At 51.2% G+C, this 18872-nt stretch overlaps 1 protein-coding gene across 2 annotated transcripts in view; it reads right to left on the reverse strand.

The window, feature by feature from the left end:
• The window catches only part of NUP188 (nucleoporin 188), a 1272194-nt gene that overhangs the window by 490669 nt on the left and 762653 nt on the right, over positions 1 to 18872 (reverse strand). The window lies entirely within an intron of this gene.

The raw sequence follows: 18872 nt of genomic DNA on the forward strand, positions 1-18872 counted from the left end.
AATACGAGTGATCTCAATTACTTTGCAGAAAGGCAATACACTGTGTGATCACAGGTACAGGGGTTGCAGTAGACAACACAATTAAACATTGAGCTCAATGGGTTTTTCTACATAAATGCAGTTGGTTACTTCATAGATTACTTTTGTAACTCCAGGGCTGCATCCTAGATTCAGTCCTGGGGTCTAAGCTGAAAACAGTTTAATAAAAACGTTTTGGTTATTGCAATGCTTTTTAAAGAATAAAAAGGTATTTTAAAAGTTGACAAACTTTTCAGCGAAAAACTAGCAATGTTATCCTATGGCAGGAAATTCAAGTCACAGGTAAAGTAGGTCCTCGTTACTTTTGTAATCCAGGACTGGACTCCTGGGTTCAGTACTGGGGTCTCTACCTAAGACAGGTAAGTAATTACGTTTTAGTAGTTGGTACGATTTTTAAGGAATATTTGCAATTTTCGAAAGTAGACAGAAGAAATTTCACAGAAAAACAGTCAATGGTTTCCTATGGAAGAAATTTAGATTACCAGTAAACACTGTTATGATTACTTTTGCGCTTCAGTACTTGGCTAAAAGGTACAGTACAGGCTTCTCTCCTGATCACAGGTGAGATGTATTTCAAGTCAGCTCTGTGCACCGGCTCAAATGGATGCTTCATGAGTTAAGGACTACATTCAGATGCCATGTAGGTGGCAACATCCTCACTGGAGGGAAAGATCAGTATAGTCCATTCAAGAATTATTTGATTAATCTGCTTGACCAAAGGGAAGGTCCAGCTGAAGTTCTTTTATAACGGAATATCGCAGCCAAGTGTACTTTAATTGAAGAGTGGGCTAGGCCTGCCTTCGCCAGATGTAACAGGTAAGGTAGGATTTGTTCCGGCGAAGAAGAGAAGGGATGTATCCCTTGACCTGCACACCAAACCCAAAATCTCTTCCATTTCAGGGAGTACGTTTTGGTGGTGCTATCTGCTCATGCTTTGGCTAGGATGTCTCTACAATCCTGCGGAATGTTTAAATTCCGAAACTCTCGGAACTCAGGAGCCAGGCGGCTAACTTGAGAGACTTCAGATCAGGGTGTTGAATTTGCCGGCCGTGCATAGTGAGTAGAGATGGACACTGCTTCAGACGGACTGGCGGTTCCAGAGATAGACGGTGTAGCTCTGTGAACCAATGCGGTCTTGGCCAATTTGGGGCTATTAAAATGAGAGTACACGGCTCCACCTTCATCTTCCTGAGGACGCTGGGAAGCATCAGGAATGGCGGAAAGGCGTACGCAAAGACGCAGCGCCATGCGATGGAAAATGCATTCCCGAGAGACCCTGATTGGGGATGCCAACTTGCGAAGTGTGGGCATTTGGCGTTGATCCTCGTAGCGAAGATATCTATCTGTGGTGTGCCCCATCTTGAGAAGATTTGGTTGAGAATCTTCTGGTCCAACTCCCACTCGTGAGCCGATGATTTTTGCCTGCTCAACGAGTCGGCGAGTACATTGTCCATACCTGGGACATATTCCGCCTTTAGGGCTACATTGTTCACTATTAACCACTTCCAGATTTTTTGCGACTCGCAAGAGAGTGTCAGCGAGCGCGTCCCTCCCTGCTTGTTGAGATAGGACAGACAACACCACGACAATGCACTGAAAAGCACTAGGGAGTTTTTGATTCTTGGTAGGAACGACTGTAGAGCCAAGAATACCGCTCTCAACTCGAGCAGATTGATGTGGAGCTCTCTCTCCGTAGTTGACCACTTGCCGCTTATTTGCAGTTCCTGCAGGACGGCTCCCCAACCTTCTTTGGAAGCGTCCGTTGTTATAACATGAGGAGCCTCTGGAAGTAAGAATGTCAAACCTCGGGACAGGTTCCATGAAGACATCCACCATCTCAGGGCCTTGACCATCTGAGAAGTCAATCTAATGTGGTCGTCGAATGACGCAGTGCACTGGACCCACTGCCACGAGAGTGCCTCCTGCAGAGGACGCATCCGTAGGCGACAGTGAGGGATCAAAAGGATGCACAATGACATCATCCCTAAAAGGGACTTGAAGAGTCGGACCTTCAACACTCTTTTTGAGGCTACTGTAGACGCTAGCACGAGGAGCTTGTTTTGCCTCTCCTGAGAGGGGAACGCTCTTGCGGAGGTCGTGTTCAAGATTGCTCACAAAAAGTTGATCGTTTGAGATGGCCGCAGGCTTGATTTTTCCTGATTGATCGTGAGACCCAGGCAATTGAAGAGATTCAGACAGGTGTTGGAAGATCTGAACGCGTCTTCGAAGGATGGTGCCTTGATTAGCCAGTCGTCCAGATAGGGAAAGACTTGATGACGGCATTGCCTGAGATATGCCGCCACTGGGGAGAGACATTTGGTGAAGATGCGGGGCGCAGACTTGAGTCCAAAGGGAAGGCCACAGAATTGGAAATGCCTGCCCGCTACTGCGAATCTCAAGTACTTTTAGTGATTTTTGTGAATTGGTATATGGAAGTAAGCGTCTTGCAAGTCCAATGACACCATGAAATCCCCCTCCTCCAGAAGATGCAAAACTTCCTGGATCGTTACCATGCGAAACAACTGTTTTTTCAGAAACTTGTTGAGGGCCCTGAGATCTGGGATTGGTCTCCATTTCTTTTCCTTCTTTTGGATTAAAAAGAAACGGAAATAAAACCCTTTCCCTCTTTGGGATGGTGGAACTCCCTCTATCGCTCCTTTCTGAAGCATAACAGAGATTTCTTGCAGAAGCAGTCATAGGTTCTTGTGATGCATTGGGCGAGGCGGGGTTCTTGGAGGGATGCTCATGAATTCCATAGAGTGGCCGAATAGTATTAATTGAAGGACCCACCAGTCCGTAGTAATTTTCCTCCAATTCTGTAGAAAATAGGTAATTTTTCCTCCAATTTTTAATAAGGGATATGAGGTGTGGACTGGCCGAATTAAGAGGTCATTGTCTTCGGCCGTTGTGTTTTTTTTGCCCTCTGTCTCGAAAGGACGACTTTCCGCACGAGGACTGCTGGCCTTGTTGTTACTGGCGTTGTTGATACTGCGGCCTACTCTGGTTGGACGAATAAGAGGATCTGTACTGGAAACCTCCTTTGTAGGAAGATTGACCTCTTCCTCTATTTCCTCGAAAGGACTGATTTTTATACTGCAGTGTGCCTAAGGTCCTTGCGGTGTCCGTATCCTTTTTTATGCTATGTAACGCCTCATCAATTTTGGGGCCAAATAGTAGCTGGCCGTCATATGGCATGTCCAAAATCTTTGTCTGCACCTCAGGACGGAATGAGGTCGCTTTCAACCATCCTTGACGTCTTAAAACAGCTGCACCAGCCAGCTGCCGAAATCCTGTCATAGCAACATCCATAGCACAGTCAATCTCTGATGCTGATGTTTCCCCTTCTATGAGTATTTTCTTCACCTCTTCCTTGGATGCGTCAGGCAATTCAGACAGGTATGGGGCAATGTCTGCCCACACTCCTGAGGCTCAGCCGGGAGGTAGTTTATGGTGCCGAAAACGGTCTTCTTTTTAATACATTTTAAAAAAACTGTGATAAATTGTACTTTACCCCTGCACACTCCTACCTCGATTTGGGAGGTCTCTGCTGGCATCCCTGACCCTGCGCAGCCGAGCTAAACGCTGCCAGAGACAGGCTTCATTTCCCTTCTTGCCGCCATCGGCGAGCCTGACCTTAGGCCACGCCCACTTGCACGAGGCCACGCCCCCCGCTGCTACATAAACAGAGCTGACTACAAGCTCGCTAGATTCTGACACTCCTGAGGCTCAGCCGGAAGGTAGTTTATGGCGCCGAAAACGGTCTTCTTTTTAATACATTTTAAAAAAAACTGTGATAAATTGTACTTTACCCCTGCACACTCCTACCTCGATTTGGGAGGTCTCTGCTGGCATCCCTGACCCTGCGCAGCCGAGCTAAACGCTGCCAGAGACAGGCTTCATTTCCCTTCTTGCCGCCATCGGCGAGCCTGACCTTAGGCCACGCCCACTTGCACGCGGCCACGCCCCCTACCTCCCCATAAGAGCATGTGTTTTACACATACGCGCAGCGCGCCTAAGGCAAGCCCGTCTGCGCCCGTCCGTGGCCAGACGGGCCCAGGGCCCCGGGATGTTACTTCTCCCATGACTTACTCTTCCGCTATACTGAGAAGCCTTCAGCATCCCTCTTGCGCCCTTCTGTCTACAACCTGGGATCGCCTTGTGTCCCTTGGCATCTCGGCTGAACTGCCTTCTCCCAGACTTATCTGGGTGTCCCCGTCAGCCCCCACCCCGCCCGAGACTCGCATCCGCATACTCTATCTTAACACACGGTCCCTCCCCCAACATCATGTCGATATTTTTCTTTTGCTGACTGCTGAGAACCCTGACATCTTGTTGCTCACTGACACCTGGCTGTCTGATCTCTCCCTCCCTGACATCTTGGCTGCCCTACCTTCTAACTACTACATGCTGAACGCCAATCGGCCCACTGCCCGCCGTGGCGGAGGGGTGGCGGCAGTCATACGCAAAGATCTGACTCTCATTGCATCTTCCTCGCTATGTCTCCCTGACGTTGAGAACCTTGTCATCAGCCTGGCAACGGAAGCTGGTGCTTTGACCCTCATTGTCCTATATCGCCCAGCAACCTCTATGCCCTTGTTTCCTGCTGCCCATAGTGAACAGCTCTCCGCCTTGTTGACCTCTTCGGCCCGCATCGCCATGTTTGGCGATTTTAATTATTGGTTTAATCATGCCGATGCTGGCCTCCACGCCACCGAACTGTTTGACAAAACAACAAGTGGTCCTGAGCATACTAAGATAACAAAAAATAATAGATATAGATCACAATGGAATTCTATACAGTTTAGGATTCCTTGACCAGCCGGCCAGGGAATATTTATTAGTTCAATTGTTTAGGATATCAGAGATACAAAAGTTAACCCCAATAGTTAGGGTTAAATTGGGGCACAATCCTGTGCCATATAGAGAAGAGCAAGACAAGGGGGTAAAGGTAAGTGAAAGAAAGTTATCAGGCAAACACAAGTGAGCTAGCAGGTCACTGACATTAAATATACGTTAGCAGTGTATCCTGGAGTCATTCATACAAACAGTGGTATCATATAAGTACATGTATGAACTGCTCTGAGGTCAAAATACATGTACTTATATGATACCACTGTTTGTATGAATGACTCCAGGATACACTGCTAACGTATATTTAATGTCAGTGACCTGCTAGCTCACTTGTGTTTGCCTGATAACTTTCTTTCACTTACCTTTACCCCCTTGTCTTGCTCTTCTCTATATGGCACAGGATTGTGCCCCAATTTAACCCTAACTATTGGGGTTAACTTTTGTATCTCTGATATCCTAAACAATTGAACTAATAAATATTCCCTGGCCGGCTGGTCAAGGAATCCTAAACTGTATAGAATTCCATTGTGATCTATATCTATTATTTTTTGTTATCTTAGTATGCTCAGGACCACTTGTTGTTTTGATAAATACTTGCTACCCATGGTCCCGAGTGATTTAATGGGTTCCCCTTGTCCTTGTTGATTAACCGAACTGTTTGAGGCACTCCTCAGCCTTAATTTGACCCAGCACGTCACCTCCCCTACTCATACCGGGGGTCACATCCTGGACCAAATTTGGACGCAGGGGGTATCGCTATCCTGCCCGATTATCTCCCCTTGCGTCTGGTCCGACCATTCATTGATCGAGTCCTCCATCTCTGTAAAGGGTCTGGTTAGGCCCCCCCCTCTGGAGGGTGGGACCGCTCGGAAATGGAATGCCCTTGATTCCTCTGCCTTCCTTTCCTTTCTCGCGGAGACCCAATCCTCATCTAATAACACTCTAGACGTCTACACTCTGGACGCAAACATCACTCATTGGCTCACGACGGCTAGCGACCAATTCGCCCCCCTGTCTGGCTTCCCTCGCTCACGCCACAGCAAATCCCATAAATGGTTCAACTCAGCCCTGAAACAACAACATCTTGAGCTGCGTCAACTGGAGCGTAGGTGGAGGCGTAACTATCTCAGCACTGATAGGGAGGCGTCTGTGTCCGCACGCAAAGATTACAAAAAAGCCATTACTACAACTAAGTCTGCTTTCGTCTCCGAGAGAATATTAACAGCCCCTAACAAATCTAAAGAGATATTTAAGGTCCTCGGCGAATTAACATCGGACGCCAGGACACTCCCGAACTTGCCCACTTCCGCAGAGTCATGCAATGCCTTAAATTCCTTCTTTATCGACAAGATCTCGGCAATTAAAAACTCCATTCCCTATTCCCCTCCCTCAGTTGCAGTTGTAGCCCCCCCTGCTAACACCCCCACTTTGTCCTGTTTCCCCACACTCGATTCCGACTCCCTTGCCAAGTTGGCCACCGAGTGAAATCCGGTTCCCCCAAGGACTGTTGCCCTCCTTCAGTACTTCGCGACATCTGTCACACTCTTCCGCACTGTATCCTACCCTTACTCAACACCTCCCTTAACTCTGGCACAGTCCCCAGGTCGTTTAAGGAGGTTGTACTGGTGCCTCTGCTAAAAAAAACTGGCGCGGACCCAGCGGTTCTCACCAACTACCGGCCCATCTCCCTCTTGCCTTTCCTGTCTAAAATCCTGGAGGCACATGTCACTACTTGCCTCTCGCAATTTATCGAGGAGTCCAACTTCCTGGAAATAAACCAGGCTGGCTTTAGACCAGCCCATTCCACTGAGGCTGTGATTCTCGCCGTGTTGGAAAACCTCAGAAGCAATGCTGACAGAGGACGCCCCCAGGCATTAGTCCTACTAGACTTATCGGCGGCATTCGACACGGTGGATCATAACATCTTACTCCACCGTGTCGAGGCCGCCGGAGTCTGTGGGCCTGCCCTGTCCTGGGTCAAATCCTTTCTAGAGGGTAGATCTCAAGCAGTGAGCTTGGGTCCCTTTAGCGCCACCAGTGTTCCTTCATCCTGCGGGGTCCCCCAGGGATCTTCTCTGTCCCTCCTCCTTTTTAATTTATACCTTCAACCTCTCCTTCACTCCCTAGGTAGGTGGGACGTCACAGTGTTCAATTACGCGGACGATTTACAAATTATTTTCCCCCTCACCTCCCCTGACGCTGTCACCAACTACCAAGCGGCCATGACACACATCCAACATTGGATGAACCAAAATCAATTAAAGCTCAATCCTGGCAAAACTGAGCTTCTCCTCCCTGGGAGAAGTGCCCCCCATTGGGGCCCTCAGTACTGGCCAACTGAGCTTGGGTCACCTCCCTCTCCCACTGGCTGTGTAAAGAGTCTCGGGGTCATTATTGACTCTGAGCTCACTCTAAAGGCCCAGGTGAGTGCTGTAACATCCTCCTGTATGTTCCAGCTATACAGGATACGGAAAGTTGCCCATCTTCTGACTTCCGAAGCCCTGCTACAAGTTTTAATAGCTTTGGTGATGTCCCGTTTGGACTTCTCTAACGCCCTATACCATGGCCTCCCCAAATCCCAGCTGGCTAGGCTACAGATCATACAGAACCAGGCTGCCAGACTGGCATTTAAAATCCCTAGATGGCAGTCGACCAAACCTCTATGACATCAATACACTGACTACCAGTCAGTGAAAGAATAGCCTTTAAGGTCTGTTGCCTGGCCTTCAAAGCCTTAACTGGTCCCTTCCCTGAAGTCCCTGATCACCCCTTACTGTCCTCCCCGCACCTTGAGGTCCACCCACCTTCAGCTTCTAGTTATCCCCCGGTTCAAACTCACTAAATCTGGCGGCCGCAGCTTCTCTCACCTGGCTCCCAAGCTATGGAATTCTCTTCCACTCTCACTCAAGACCTCTTGCTCCCTCCTATCTTTTAGGAAATCTTTAAAAACTCTGCTCTTTTCACATCCCCACTAAACTCCTCTTGTTCAACCTCAGTGTCCTATCAGCGCCAGGAAACTTATGGTGACAGTGCGCTTAACAAATTTCCCTTAACATTAACATTAACATTAACAGTTGTCTATTATAGCGCCCAAGAAGCGCTAAGGCATTTGCAGCCTTGACAGTCATTGCAGACATTGTTGAAAAACGCTTTCCTATGTTGTCCAGCTTTCTTCCCTCCTTATCCGGAGGAGCCGATACAGGAGAAGAAGGATTTCTAGAATTGTTTTGGGCCGCCTGCGTCACTACGGAATCCGGTTTAGGATGACCTGGCAGGCCGGTGCCGAATTTGGAGCTTTGTATTTTTTGTCCAATCTAGGGATTACAGGTGAAACTGAGGCGGGATTCTGCATGATCTGCTCCCCCTGTTTCCAGAGATAATCCATCATAGGAATTGATCTCGTTGACTACTTTAATGGCTCCTTGAAATCGTACAGGAAACAGTCTTGTTCCTGTGACTCCATTGTAATCTGAAACCGCTTAGCGGCCCTTTCCACCATGTTATGGAAACCACCTATATCAAATGGCAGCGAATTTGATGAAGCAAGTTCTGGAGATGCTGGTGAAGCTATGATATAATCCTCCCAGTCATTATTGACGGATTGATCATCCTGCAGCTCCCCTTCCTCTTGCTGTTCCTCCTGCTCTTCTTCGCCCTCCGAAGATTGAGGACATGGTATATCCACCCGTTCCCTTGGAACGATTAGGGGCGGGGGTCTTGGTCTCAGCGATGGAGCCGTTGTGGGAGCTTGAGGTGCAAGAGATTCTGGGAACCTCTGCTTGTAGTCCTCTATAAGGTATCTTAGATCTGTAACCAGGGATGCTGGCAGACAGACCATAGGTGTAGGTGGCGGAAGGACCACCTGCTCCTCACCGTCCTCCTCATCCGAGCTTTGGGATTTGACATTTAGCTCTGAGGGGCTAGTCGCCAATTGGAACATATCCCCATCGTCAGAATCTTCATCTTGAAGTAGACGTGCTGGTGGTAATAGCTGCACATAGCTAGGGGAAGTTAGCTCTGGCGTCAGCGTCTTTCTGGTAATCTTCAGACACACCGAAGCTGACTGAAAGGCAGAATCAATCACTGAAAGCCAGAATCAATCACCGTTGACGGGCCCGTCGATGGTGAGATCGTCGACGGAGTAGCGTCGACAGTCGTCATCGGTGATGTTGCCGTAGACGGTATAGATGTTCCTGTCGTCGACTGTGTCTTCCTCGACGGCGACGAAGTCAACGGTGATGAGCTTGTCGTCGGCGAGGCTATCGTCGACGGGATCTTGGTCGTCGACGAAGATCTTTTGATTACAATCGTCGACAATACAGCCTTACCTTCAGTCGACGATGGGGTTGTCGTCGATAATGACGACGATGCCGTCGTCGAGACTGTCGTCGTAGACGTAGATACATAAGCAGGAGATACTGCTTTCTTCATCACTGATGATGTCGTAGACGATGCAGTCGTCGCCGACGGTGCAGGATTCCTAAAGGTGTGAACCTCCTTTTCTGAAGCTGTTTTTGCCTTGACCTCTGAAGACCTTTTAGCTGCCTTCTTTTGAGGAGTATCCGAGGGGCCAGGGGAAGCTACCCTAGGTCTTTTGAGAGATAATTTTGAGGAGATTGAAGAACCCTCACTTCCCTCAGAGGAATCCAGATTGTCTCTATCCTTAAGCCTTTGGAGCCAGATCAAAACCCCGGGCTCCCGGGGGCGAGGTGATGCACGACCACGGGAGCCCGGGGTCGTGCATCACCTCGCCTCTCCCACCTAAGGGGTGGAGTTGGCACAGGCTGGCACACCCCCCTTTCTGACGTAGTGTTTCCCGTCAGTCTTCCCGCCAGAGTGGGGGTCAGAACTGGTGGGGGCCAGTTGCTTCAGTACAGCACGTGGTCTGTAGAAGCTCACAAAGGCAATATGCCTTTGAAGCTTCCCTTGCCCATCCTGGGGGAGGAGACCTAGCACCTCGCCCAGGATGTGCATTGTTGCAGGGCCAGAAGAGCGGGGACTCTTCACCCAGGGGTCCAGCAACATGTCTGCTGTGTGGCAGCCTCTCAGACAAGACGTGGATTGCAGGTTAGGTTTCAGGGGGCATCTCTAAGATGCCCTCTGTAGTGAATGTTACATTAAATCCCACACTGGCATCAGTGTAGGTGTAATGTGCTGAGAAGTTTGATTTCAAACTTATCAGTCTTCAGTGCAGCCATTATGGTGATGTGGAGTTCGTAATGACAACCTCCCAGCACCATATACTCTTAATGGCATCACTGCACTTACAGTGCCCAGGAATGACTCTGGGTACTGTAGGGGCACAGGGCTCATGCACCTGTGCCCACACCACTGGCATAGGGCACCCAGCTAGAGGGGTGGCTGATGTAAGCCAGGGCAGTGGGTTTGGGGGCATGGAACACAGGGATGTGTGCCATGTCAACTCTTTGTTTAGTTCTGCACCAGGACACTCAGCCTGCAAAGGCAGTGTGTATGTATCAGGATACAGGGCCCCTCAGGGTGGCACAATAAGTGCTGCAGCCCTTAGGGGTCTTCTCTGTTCACAATGACCTGGGTACCTAGGGTACCATTTACTAGGGGCTGACATGTGGCCAGAGATGCCAATTGGGTTTAGGCTTTAGTACAGTTTTTAGGGAAGGAACACAGGCACTGGGTACCTGATTGGCAGGGACCCAGGGCACACCAATGAAAAGTGAATCAGGTATCAGGCAAAAAGTGTGTTTGTGGGAGGGCTGGGGGAGTGGGGTACTGCAACAGAAATTCACTTTCTCACAGTTAGGCACCGCTGGGTTGGGCACGCAAGGCCGTGGGGCGTTGGGAGCAGGGGTGCCTTTGGACATCGGATTTTCTTACCCGCTCTGGTCGCGGTAGGGAGGGGGGCTTCTGGATTGAGGCTGCAGGCGTTGCCTGGAGGCTTGGGGCAGGTCAGGGGTCGCCGGATCTCGGGTCAGGATCGCCGGGGGGACCTCCTCGTGGTGTTTGTTCACTCAAACACGGGACAGGCTCGGCGGGTACAGAGTGTGTTGGATTCACGGTTTCTGGCTGGCACCAGAAGCTGCTGTTCAAACACTTCCAGTGTTCATGGGAGAAACAGCTTGGGAAGGGAATGCAGGCAGGTCCTCCGGGGTTTGTGAGGTTGCTGGCCGCTGGACACACCGCGATTTTGCAGGAGCAGGTTCGAGGGGAGACAGGCCTGTAGTGCTTGGGCCAAGTCAGTTGGCGTCATACTGTTAGCTCTGCACTGCTTCTTGTCCTTCTTTTCTTGTTGTTGCTAGATCTGAGGAAGGAAGGTTCAGGGTGCCCCTAAATACTAAATTTAGGGGCATTACAGGTAGGTGAAAGTTAGGGACCAATGGGTCCCTTTCCTGGGGTGGATACATGCCCTATTCTGCCACTCTCCAGTGGGAGGGGGGCAGGCGCCTGTCCCCGGTTGGCTGGGTCCCCCCATCCTCAAGATGGCGGGGACTCGAGGTCGTACTTCACCTCGCCTACCCCACCCTAGGTGTGGAGTTGGCAGAGATTGGCACACCTCTCTTCCTTACTTTGTTTTTCCCGCCGGCTCTCCCGCCCGAAGTGGGGGGTAGAACCAGTGAGGACCAGATACGGAGTACAGCAAGTGGTCTGGAGAGGCTCACTTATTAAGAAGCTTCTCCTTCGTGAACCCTGCCAATCCTGGGGGAGGAGGCTTGGCACCTCGCCCCAGGATGTGCATTGTTTCAGGCAAGCTCTCGACCCAGGGGTCAAGAAACATGTCTGGGGTGGCAGCCTCTGCAGCCACTCAGTCAGGTCACTGGGAGTAGGTCGAGTTTCAGGGGGCATCTCTAAAATGCCCTCTGTCGTGCATTTTTCATTAAATCCACACTGGCATCAGTGTGGGTTTAATGTGCTGAGAAGTTTGATACCAAACTTCTCAGTCTTCAGTGTAGCCATTATGGTGCTGGGGAGTTCGTAATGATACCCTCCCAGCACCATATACTCTGAATGCAGCACTGCACTTACAATGCCCAAGAATGTTCCAAACTGAGGTGGCAGGATGAGCAAAAGAATGATGGATTTAACCCCGATCTCTTGACTGGGGGCGAATGTTTTTATTTGTTCTGCATTCCGTCCATCAATTTTGCTTTTGGATATAGTTTTTAGGACAGAGCTTGCAGAGGAGATTTGGACAGAGCTTGCAGAGGAGATTTCAGATTTTTTTTTTTAGGAGAAATAAAGGCTCGGTCACACATGTGGGCACGATCTGGGATATCTTTAAAGTCACAATGCGTGGCTCGTGAATGTCAGTTTCGGGGTCTTCAGAGATATCCGGCGTAACTTGCAAGGACTCGAAAGTGAATTGAAAGAATTAGAAAAGGGTCTGTGGAGCGAGGCATCAAGAGCCCAGAGGGCCTCACTTTGAGAAAAGCTCACTGACTATACCACCACAGCTGAGCGCAACGCCGGGTTCCGGGGCAAATATTTCACTGTCCGTCGGTATGGGGAAGGGGAAAGACTCGGTAGGGCACTGGCGACTGAAATTCGACAGCCCCGTTTTTCTAATTACGTCTTAGATGTGGTGGATGGCGCTGGGAAATGACACAGATAGTCTTGCGATCCTACACACGTTCACTGAATTCTACACAGACCTCTACAGTACTCGTGGGACTGCTCCCCCAGATTTCTCTCACTATCTTGAGGATGTGGCACTGAGCTGGCTGGGGGACAATCCAGAGGGAATTCTTAGCAGCACCATTCGAAGATGACAAACTCTGTGAAGCTATTATGCAGATGAAATCAGGGAAATCCCCGAGCTCAGACGGGCTTCTTATAGATTTTTACAAAACAAATCTCGATCAATTACTTTCAGTGCTGAAAGAAGTTTATATGGAGGCCCAAGAAACACAGATACTTCCCGACTGAATGAGAGAGGAACTCATTACCTCTCTCCTGAAACCTGGCATACCTGCGGACCGCTGAGACTCCAATCGACCCCTCTCTCTCTCATCAATACGGATGCAAAAATTCTTGATTACTGCCCTCAGTCTCCTGATGGAGAAATTAGTCTTGCCGGACCTAGCCCGGTTCATCCCCGGTAGGACGACTTCCCACAATCTCCGACGTTCTTTTCTATTTTGCAGAATATTGACCCACAACTGGCACTAGTGGCGGTCTTCCTAGATGCCACAAAGGCCTTTGATTCTGTAGAATGGGGCTACTTATTTACCATTCTTCAATGCATGGGACTTCCCATCGGTTCTTTAGCATGGATTCGCCTCCTCTATACGTCCCCAAAGGCAAAAGTTCTGGTTAAAGGTCATGTCTCCCCCTCATTCATTCTCTCTCACGTGGCACCCGGCAGGGTTGCCCGCTATCTCCTCTCCTGTTCACCCTCGCCATAAAACCTCTGGCAGCCAAAATCAGGCAACATCATCAGGAAAAAGCCCTCTGCTGCTTTCTTCACCTGATTCTCATTTCTCTGTATGCGGATGATGTTACCTTTTATGTTAAGAAACCACAACAGAACCTCAACCCAATCCTTCTGGAATTCGTCAGGTTTGGTGGCCTCTCTGGTATCCACATCAACTGGGCCAAGTACCAACTTTTTCCACTCACTGCTTCGGTGACACCATTTGACATTGACTTCCCCACTGAATCGTGTTCTGCTGGGGTAAAATATCTACGGATACACGTCACTGCAGACTGCGAAGAACTGATGAGAATTAACTTCGGACGAACACTAGAACATGTTACTGGTTGCATAACTAGATGGAATGCACTCCCCCTCACTATGGCAGGACGCATTTCCCTTATTAAGATGGTGGCCCTCCAAAACATTTTATATCTGTTTTTAAACATCCCGTATGACCCAGGCAGGGATTTTTTCTCATCCCTTTGAGCAGAGTTGATCAGATTAGTGTGGGGTGGCAAGCAACTGCGTAAACATTGGGACACACTCGCGCTGCCGTACTCCCAGGGGGGTTTTGACGTTACAAACTTTGAATTATGTTATCTCTGTGTCCAAGCACATTACGCCCACTACTGGTTTCATCCTCCCCGATACATCAATCAATCAATCAATTTGTAGAGCGCGCTGCTCACCCGCTAGGGTTTCAAGGTGCTGGGAGGGGGGTGCTGCTACTGCTCGAAGAGCCAGGTCTTGAGTTGCTTCCTGAAGGAGAGATGGTCTTGGGTCAGCCGTAGGTGGGTGGAGAGGGAGTTCCATGTCTTTGCCGCTAGGTAGGAGAAGGATCTTCCCCCGGTGGTGGTTGTCCGAATCCGTGGGACAGTGGCGAGGGCGAGGCTGGCGGATCGGAGCTGACGGGTGGGTGTGTAGATCGTGAGGCGGTTGTTGAGGTATTTGGGGCCCATGTCGTGGAGGGCTTTGTGTGCATGGGTGAGGAGCCTGAACGTGATCCTCTTGCTGACGGGGAGCCAGTGCAGGTCTCTTAGATAAGCGGAAATGTGGGTGTGGCGGGTGATGTCCAGGATGAGTCGTGCAGAGGCGTTCTGTATGCGCTGGAGTCTTTTCTGTAGTTTGGCTGTGGTTCCTGCGTAGAGGGCGTTCCCGTAGTCCAGTCGGCTGGTGACAAGGGCCTGGGTGACTGTTTTTCTGGTTTCAGTGGGGATCCACCGGAAGATTTTTCGGAGCATGCGCAGGGTGTTGAAGCAGGATGATGAGACGGCGTTGACTTGCTTGGTCATCGTGAGGGAGGAGTCCAGGATGAAGCCCAGGTTGCGTGCGTGGTCCGTGGGCTTGGGGGCGGTGCCCAGAGCAGGGGGCCACCAGGAGTCGTCCCAGGCGGAGGGGGATGGTCCGAAGATGAGGACTTCCGTCTTGTCCGAGTTGAGCTTCAGACAGCTGAGCTTCATCCATTCCGCGATGTCTTTCATTCCTTCGTGGAGGCTGGCTCTGGCGGTGGCCGGGTCGTTGGTGAGGGAGAGGATCAGCTGGGTGTCGTCAGCGTAGGAGATGATGTTGAGGTTGTGTTGGCGTGCGATGGCTGCGAGGGGGCTCATGTAGACGTTGAAGAGGGTGGGGCTGAGCGAGGAGCCTTGAGGAACACCGCAGATCTTGGTGGCTGCTGAGTGGAAGGGAGGAAGGCGGACTCGCTGGGATCTGTCGGCGAGGAAGGAGGTGATCCATTCCAGGGCTTTTCCCTGGATGCCGGCGTGGTGGAGGCGTGTAGTTCGGGTGCGGTGGCAGACAGTGTCGAAGGCGGCCGAGAGGTCGAGGAGGATGAGGTCAGCCGTTTCCCCGTTGTCGAGCAAGGACCTGATGTCGTCGGTAGCTGCGATGAGGGCGGTCTCGGTGCTGTGGTTTGCTCGGAAACCTGACTGTGATGGGTCGAGGGAGTCGTTTGTCTCAAGGAAGGCGGTTAGTTGTTTGTTGACGATCTTCTCGATCACTTTGGTGGGGAACGGGAGGGGCGAGATGGGGCGGAAGTTCTTGAGGTTCGAGGTGGGCTTCTTCAGGAGGGCGCTGATCTCCGCATGTTTCCAGCTTTCTGGGAAGGTGGCGGATGCGAAGGAGGAGTTAATGATGTTCCGGAGTTGGGTTGCGATGATGGAGTCGGCTTTGTTGTAGATGTGGTGTAGACAGGGGTCGGCTGGGGAGCAAGAGTGGATGGTGTTCATCACGTGGGTGGTGTCTTCAGTGCTGACGGGGGTCCAGGTGCACAGGGTGGTGGTAGGGGGTGTTAGTTCGGTGGATGGGAGCGTTGTGTGGGCGCCGAAGCTGGTGTGTATGTCGGCGATCTTGCGGTGGAACAATGCGGCGAGTGAGTCGCAGAGGTCTTGCGAGGGTGGGATGTCGTTGTTGCTGGCTCCTGGGTTGGAGAGTTCCTTGCTGTTGTGGGTGTTGTTATCCAGCCGTTCCTTGAATGCCGTCTTTTTGGTGGTGCGGATCAGCTGGTGGTGTTTGCGGGAGGCGTTCTTGAGGGCTGTCATGTTTTCTGCTGATTGGTTGTTGCGCCAGGCTTTCTCAAGGGTACGGCAGGATTTCTTGTTGATTTTGAGGTCATTGGTGAACCACGAGGCTTTGTTACTGCCTGGTCTGCTGGGGGCATTCTTCATTGGTGCAAGGGCATCAGCACAGTTGGTGAGCCACTGTGTGAGGTTGCGGGCTGCTTCGGTGAAGTCCGTAGTGTTGCTGGGGGGGTTCTGGCTCAGGGAGGTGGTGAGCTGGTCGGTGGTGATCTTGCCCCAGCATCTTCGGGGGGCCTGATGTGGGTGGTGGTGGGTTATGGTTTTCCTGAAGCTGAAGTGGACGCAGTTGTGGTCTGTCCAGTGTAGTCTGGTTGTGTGGCTGAAGGAGATGTGGTTGCTGGAGGAGAAAACTGGGTCAAGTGTGTGGCCGGCGTAGTGGGTGGGGGTGTTCACCAGTTGCTTGAGTCCGAGGTTGGCGAGGTTGTCCAGTAGGGTGGTGGGGGTGTTGTCATTGTTGTTTTCCAGGTGGAAGTTGAGGTCCCCTAGGAGGATGTAGTCTGAGGAGGTGCGGGCAAGCGGGCTGATAAAGTCTGCGATGGCTTCGCAAATTGTGTGCGTGGTTCTGGGGGTCTGTAGATGAGGGTGCTTCTGAGGGTGGTCTTGTGGTCGGTGTGTATCTGGAAGTGAAGGTGCTCGGCGGCGGTGAGGGTGTCGTCGGAGTTGGTCATGATGCGGATGGTGTTTTTGTGGACGATGGCGATGCCTCCTCCGGTTTAGTTGGTGCGATCCCTCCGATTGATCTTGTAGCCCTCAGGAATGGCTATGGCGATGTCGGGGGCTGAGGAGGCGTTCATCCAGGTTTCTGTGAGGAAGGTTAAGTGCTGTCGTGTCGATGAGGTTCCAGAGTTCGACGGAGCGGGTGTTGAGGAGGATGCACTTGAGGTGGTTGTTGTCGATGCTTGGCCCGGCGGGTGGGGGGGAGGTGCGGAGGCAGGTGAATTTGCAGGCTTGGCAGGTGAAGGGTCCGTGGGTGCGTTTCGGGGTTGCTCGGTGGCAGGCGGGGGTCCGGTCGGTGTTGAGTGCGTGGAGGGTGGTGGCATCATAGATCCGTCTGGTGGGCTGTCCTCGACGGGGCCCAGGGGTTCTGGCGCTGGGCGCGGTCCAGGCGCGGATGGGCCTCCATAAGAGGGAGAGAGGGAGGGAGGAGCAGCTGGGAGGGCGGCCAATAGGAAGCGGGGGGCGGGGCCGCGGGGAGCGCGAGCGGCGGGAAGCAGGTGATACAGAAGGTAAGTGAGGGCTGGGGGGGAGAGGGCACAGAGGAGAAGGCAAAAAACACACTGAGGAGTCACAAAAATGAAATAGCAGGCAGGCAGGCAAAGGGCACACAGGGGCACACAAGGAGCGAAAAACAAAGGGGAAAAATTAATCACCAACGAATTAGCAGTGCAGGCAGGCAGAGAAGCGGCACACAGGGGCACACAAGGAGCAAAAACGAAGGGAAAAGAATGAATCACAAACGAAATAACAGTGTAGGCAGGCAGAGAAGGGGCACACAGGGGCACACAAGGAGCGATTCGAAGCTTCCTGCAGTGGGATCACCTTCGATCGAACCTTCTTTGGCGATTTCGATCTCGAGTCCGACTCCTTTCCCGAGTAACGCCGGGACTCATGTCTCCTCTTCTTATGCTTCCTTCTTGATTTTGAAGCATGTTCCGTTGAGGACTTCGAGGTCGACTCCTCTCGAGACCTAGATCTTGACTTCGACCTCGACCTCACCCTTCTCGAACGAGATTGTGAAGACTGCCTACCTTTGTCAGCCTTCAACTTCGCCACCAGGAGCTTGGTTTCTCTTTCCCGCAGGGCCTTCGGGTTCATCTTTCGACAAGATGAACACCCATCCACATCATGATCTGAGCTTAAGCACCATAAGCAGTCCTCGTGCGGGTCCGTGATGGACATCATCTTCCCGCATTCCTTGCAGGGCTTGAAGCCAGTCTTCTTCGTCGACATCGTCACAAAACAAAGAAGCAGAAAAACAAAGGAAATAGCAACAAAGTCACTAGAAAGCTACTGAGATTCCCCGCGTGGGCCTATTATGGGCGTCGGTGACGTCAGCGGAGTCGCGTGCGATGCCGTGTCTCTATGACGTCCAAGTCCACGTCGGTGCAAAGCTACGAAAAGAATCTCAGAATGTTGCTGACGCAAGGGGATATTCACAAGGTGAGAAATCCACTGGCAGATGTATCTATCAGAAGGGGCACACAGGGGCACACAAGGAGCGAAAACGAAGGGAAAAGAATGAATCACAAACAAAATAACAGTGCAGGCAGGCAGAGAAGGGGCACACAAGGAGCGAAAACGAAGGGAAAAAAATGAGTCACAAACGAAATAGCAGTGAGCAACCAAGGGCACACAGGGAGCAACGAGGCAGTCAGGAGAAGCAGCGGCACACAGGGGGTCTGTGCGGTGGCAGAGGGAGCGACCTGCCTGAACACAGGGTCAAGGGTCGCCTCTTGCCTCATGTGACAATTGAACACTGGCTTGCAGACCCTATCCCACTAGACAGGGCTATATCGACAACGCTTGCATCCCGTACGCCCTGCCCGTCCTCTGTAAACTGCACGATTAAAGCATGGAACTGCATTACGCGTCGCTTGCCAGCTCCCATACTATATTCTCCGATACTCCCACTTACCTATCATCCGAAGATGCATCTCTTGCAAGAAGGCATCTTTAAAAGTGTTAAAACTGCGCACAATATTCAGTGTTGGGGCGATCTTTACTTACATGGCAAGTTTCGCACTCTGCAACAGTTCTTTTCAGACCCTCCACCTTCCGCCATCAAGACCTTTCTTTATGTCCAAGGGCTTAAAGACTGTACTCCCTCCTACCCTCTGGAGCCTCCAGTGGTTGCCCCCTTGCATCACACGCTACGTAAGAAGCCCTGTTTCTCACCTAGAATCTGCACTTTATCAAACATGTACACTGATATCGAGTGCCCCCCTGAGCTGCTCAAGAAAAATGGTCTGCTGAGCTCTGACAGGGCATCACAGATCAACAAAGGGTGTACTGCTGTA

This window comes from Lissotriton vulgaris, chromosome 5 (genome assembly GCF_964263255.1).
Source record: "Lissotriton vulgaris chromosome 5, aLisVul1.2, whole genome shotgun sequence".
Taxonomy (NCBI): Eukaryota; Metazoa; Chordata; class Amphibia; order Caudata; family Salamandridae; genus Lissotriton; species Lissotriton vulgaris.